Raw genomic sequence first — 5747 nt, forward strand, 5'->3', positions numbered from 1 at the left:
CCTAATTAATACTGCCTAACCAAGATAGCTGTTTGCGTCATTAAAAGGGTTCTCCTAGACTTTTGGATAAGTCATCAGTATCTGCAGTAGTGCCACAGCTTTCTCTAGGCCACGTGACGTCACATTCATCAGTCACATATGCTAGGCGCAGCTCAGCCCCATTGAAGTGAATGGGGCTGAGCACGATACCAAGCACAGCCACTATACAATGTACGGCGCTGAGCTTCATAAGCTGTTAGAAGGCTGTGTCACTACTGCAAGTGCCAGTGCTAGAAATGAGCGAATCGAAGCTGACGAAGTGGTCACATAGGGGATGAACTGCTCCGTGTCCTTCATCAAGAAATCGAATCCTGGCTTTCTCCCGACAACTCAAAATCGGAACCATGGTGACCAACTACAGGAAGAGCATTGTATCGGCGCTGCGTCAAGGAAGGCTGAGCCATGCGTCCTGCATGGCACACATGTTCAATCTGGTTGTCAAGTGGTTCCTGAAGTCTTCCACCCATCTGCAAGACATCCTAAAAATGGCCAGGAAACTTTGCATGCACTTCAGCCACTCGTACACCGCAAAGCACACCCTCCTTGAGCTGCAGCGGCAGAACCGCATCCCCCAACATAGGCTGATATGCGACGTTTCCACCCATTGGAATTCCACCCTCCATATGTTGTACCGACTATACGAACAGAGAAAGGCCATCAACAATTTCTTGATGATGCAAGCGGATAGGAGTACTCCCCTGTGTAACTTCGATGTCAGACAGTGGCAGCTCATGCGTGACACCTGTCGTTTGCTCAGGCCCTTTGAGGACGCCACGTTATTTGTCAGTGGCCAGGACTACAGGCTGAACTACCTCATTCCACTGCTTCATGTCCTGGAACAGATGCTGGTAACAATGGCTGGTCAGGGGACTGGAGATGTGGCGCCTAGATCTCACGGCCACATTAGCCCTGTGGGGGCTGAACTGGAAGAGGAGGGGGAGGAGGACATTGGAGCACAGGCAATGTGTAGCCAAATGGGTGGTTTTTCTACTCAGGTGACAGGAGAAGAGGAGCAGGAGCAGCCAGAGGAGCTACAGGGTGATGAGGAAGACGAGACAGTAGACCCAGACACACCGTGGCAGTATGCAGTAGAGATGGAGGCAGGGAGTCCCTCCGAGTCACTTGCGCAAATGGCCCGATGCATGCTCACTTGCTTGCGTAGTGACAGTCGAATTGTCACCATTCAGCAGAGGGATGAATTCTGTCTCTCCACCTTGTTGGACCCTCACTACCGGTCCAGAGTTGGAGTGTTTTTTACACCCACTGAGAGGGAGGACAAACTAAACTACTACATAGACATCCTATGAAGTCAGTTGGCCGCTGCCTATCTGCGCCATCGTCCATCCTCTCACAGGTCTGACCAGGGGGGTTCTCTGTGCTCACGTTCCACTGCCATGGCTGCTGGGGATGGGTGGGGTGGGAGGAGCAGTACCATCTCCATCAGCAGCAGCCTGAGTCTACAGTCGCTTAGTGAAGAAACTACTCGCCAGCAGCAGCAGGTAGACCTGAACCAGCAGGTGGTGGCATACTTGGACACCACCCTGCCAACCCACATTGAAGATCCGCTGGACTACTGGGCAGCCAAACTGGATTTGTGGCCGCAACTAGCAGAGTTTTGCCTGGAAAAGCTGTTGTGCCCGGCCAGTAGTGTGGCATCAGAGCGGGTGTTTAGTGCGACGGGGCCATAGTTAGAATTCGCCTGTCCACCAAAAATGTGGAGAGACTGACCTTTGTCAAGATGAATTAGGCGTGGATTAGCCAGGATTTCCAACCACCAATTCCTGAAGCATCAGACTAGATCATCCATGGTGCCACACCAACACTTTGATAAGAAACCGGTTTTTTCTTACTACCTGCCTCAGCTAGTACTCTGCTGCTGCTGTTGCTATATCCACACTATATCACCTGGCCACTCTGTGGTCTCCTTATGCTGCTGCTGCTACTGCCACTTCCACACTATGTCACCTTGCCACTCTGTGGTCTCCTGATGCTGCTGCTGTTGCTATATCCACACTATGTCACCTGGCCACTCTGTGGTCTCCTGCTGCTGCTATCTCCACACTATGTCACCTTGCCACTCTTTAGTATCCTCCTGCTGCTGCTGTCACATCCACAGTATGTCACCTTGCCACTCTGTAGTGTCCTTTTGCTGCTGCCAAATCCACACTATGTCACCTTGCCACTCTGTGGTATCCTGATGCTGCTGCTGCTGCTACCATCTCCAGACTATGTCACCTTGCCACTCTGTGGAATCCTCCTGCTGCTGCTGCCATCTCGACACTATGTCACTGATAGGAATCTCTTAGTCCCACTTGGTACCTGGCACCAAGACTTCTAGTATCGGCTTGGTTTGAGTCCTTCTGACGTCAGGAGAGCGCTTCACTCAGTATGTAATAAAAGACACAACAGTGATGTACTGAATGAACACTCTAAGGTTTATTTTTAACGCACACAGGTTATATAGAGGGGGCTTTACCCTCTTAATTGGCATCATCGTATGTTATGTATTTAACCTATCATATTAACACGTTTCATTCTACGCTCAGAGAAATAGAAACAAAAACGGAACTTCCATATTAGGAATATTGTCCGGGAGTAGTGCCAAAGAGATAAGATTCAGGGTTACAGAGAATAGAAACCTTACAGTATATTAGTTTCACAGCAATCAGAGTTAGTACCTAACATAGAAATGAAACTTCAGTAAAAGCAGAATTGATTTTGACTTAATAAAGAACATGGATTCCTTTCAAATCCCCTCTTAAGAACCTTTAGTGGATCACACTACATGGTTCTTTCCTTTCTTGTCCTTTTTCTCTCTATACGATATTAGGTAATTCTTATACCCATCTGGGCTTCGATCCTCCTGGGGTACAGTAGTCTGATATAATGACATATTAGAGAGCCCTTTTTCTAGCATTCGTCTCACACAGGGAATAACACATAATGCTACTACACCTATTACTACAATTACTATTAGTATGACAATCCCTAGTTGCATGAGACCTTGTTTCCAATTTGTGAACCACCCAAAGTATTGATCCCATGGATCATTTATACCTGAGTTCTTTTTCAGTTCTACTGACAGATCTTCAAGCTTTTTTATAGCTATTGTGACCTTACCAGTGGGGCCAGTATTATTTGGTATGTATGTGCAGCAGGAGGTTGGATCAATCAATACTCGGCACACTCCGCCCTTCTCTGCAAGAATCATATCCAACACCATTCGATTCTGGAATGTCATGATTGAGTCTGCTTGTAGTTCTTCTGCTACCCCTAGAAATGCATCTCTGGTATAGTTTACAAACCTTTGCTGATTGTAGTATATGTAATTTATCCAATCCACATTTTTATTCACAGTAATGATGGGAAATATTGATTCAAATCCGGCGGCTACTTGATCTCTAGCTTTGAACTCATCTGGGACCCCTCTTGGAACACCTATTGCATCTATATACACATGGGGATCAAAACTTGAAAGGGGGGCGCTTCTTTTGTTTCTCTTTAGCACCCCTTTGTCTATAATATCCGATTCAGTAAAAATGTGCATGTTCATTATAGCTTTGGCAAGCGCACATTCACCTTTCCAGGCACCTTCCAATCTGGATCTTATTTTTCCATCTCCACAGATCCAGTACACATCTCCTATGGAGTACACTTGGTTCTGAGTGAGGGATATGTTCAGATTGCTGTATTTGTGACAATAACCTTTGGTGAAATTCTGTACATTCCTCCCATGTGTGCTCCCTTTGTAACATGTGTAGTTACCTGGATATACCTGGATACCTGCCCCTGGGCGAGGATTTTTTAACAAAAGAGGGTATTTTGATTTCCATTCTGTACATGCACTGTGGTTATAAGACATATTAACAAAAAGAGTCAAAAAACATTCTTCAACACTTTCTGGTAACACTAGAGGTACGGTACCTAGGTGTGGCTTGGCAGCACCGCATATGTAACAGTTACTTTTATTCACAGAGGCTGCACTATACTTCATCCACTCCAGCCACAGATTAACATCAGAAAAGCCCGTCCCCATGGCCAAAGTATCCTCATATGTGGGATTAGATATGGCCCTTAGGTTTTTTAGAGAAACTATATGTGGGGCTAGTGGGTTTTTTGGGACACCTGTGATGGGCTGGTATTCCTTAGACTTATACATATCTCTAAGTTTGAACATTTGTGTTACCTGAGAAGTCTCAGCTCCCCACATGTTATGATAGTACCATCCTAATACATAATCTCCTTCATCATATTTACCAGGGTTGTCTATTGTCAATACAATTTTCATTTCCGCTGACCTTTTTTTGCAATGATACACTGAAGAGGTGTCCACATAACACGTCCCTCTCTCAAGGAGTGTCATTCTAGTCAAAAGGGACTTAGAATTTTTATCCCTCCTTTTGAGGGCGCTTTCTGGTTTATATCCCCATTTTGTCCCTGTATTCCATCCCACTGATCCCCAGTATCCACAACCTTTTCCCCAGTATGAGTCTGTTACACATATATAGGCCTGTCCTTCTACATAGTCGTTGGAACAATAGCTATAATATGAACATTTTTTCAAGATATCACAAAGGCAAAAGGTGTAGGTGGCTACGTGAGTGTTAGATGAATTATACCAAAAAGTGATGACGCCGCCCTTGCTAGTTGCGGCTACTTCTCCCTTACTACTAATTGGTATAATCAACAAGATTATTGAAGCAATCTTAGTCAGTACATTCAACCATTTCCCAGAAAGGAGTGAGGAGCTCATCATGTTGGAGGTCAGGACTGTCTGCCCCCGTTAGTACCTCTGGGCCTTGTTGGAGGTCAGGGCTGTCTGCCCTCGTTAGTACCTCTTGTCCTTCTTCAAGGCCAAGGCTGTCTGCCTCCGTTCCTGCCTCCTCTCTTGTTCTCACGAGCTTCACTCGGGTGGCGTGGATCCAAGTTGGAGATTGTTCAGTCAGCACAGCTGTTCTGGTCACTGCAACCACGGTAGTGGGTGGGCCATATGCGAAGTCACCTTGGGATTTTCCTTTCTTCAGTGTTTTGATCACTACCTCATCCCCCACCCTGTATGGGTGGGTGGGTTCCTGTGGAAGAGAGGGAGACTTACAAGCAACTTTTTCCTCAGTTTTATTAAGAACCTGTATCAATTTGGTGACATATTCTTCCCTTATTAAATCAAGATCACCTTCCTGCACTATCATTGAGCGTCTTGCCCAGGGGGTGGGGAAAGGCCTTCCCATGAGTATCTCGAATGGTGATAACCCTAACCTCTTATTAGGTGTCATCCTTATTTCTGCAAGTATTATGGGTAGGATCTCTTTCCATTTTTCAAAAGTACCTGCAGTGGCCTTCCTCAATTTATCTTTGATAGTCCTGTTCATGCGTTCCACAATGCCAGAACTTTGCGGGTGATATGGAATGTGAAATTCCCATTCTATATGTAGTAATTTAGCAATTTCCTTGTTGAGTTTGGAGGTGAATGCTGGCACTTGGTAAGATTCAATCATCAGAGGGCATCCCCACCTAGGAATGATTTGTTGAGTAAGTATCCTTGCTGTTGTTTTAGCATCCTCTGATTTGGTGGGGAATACTTCAGGCCATCTGGAGAACATGTCAACAATCACCAAAGCATATTCCTGTCTACCCTGAGTTTTGGGAATATGTGTGAAGTCTACCTGTAAATGGGTGAATGGAGTAGTGGGATAGTCAAGGTGTTGATG

Source organism: Bufo bufo, chromosome 7 (assembly GCF_905171765.1).
Source record: "Bufo bufo chromosome 7, aBufBuf1.1, whole genome shotgun sequence".
Taxonomy (NCBI): Eukaryota; Metazoa; Chordata; class Amphibia; order Anura; family Bufonidae; genus Bufo; species Bufo bufo.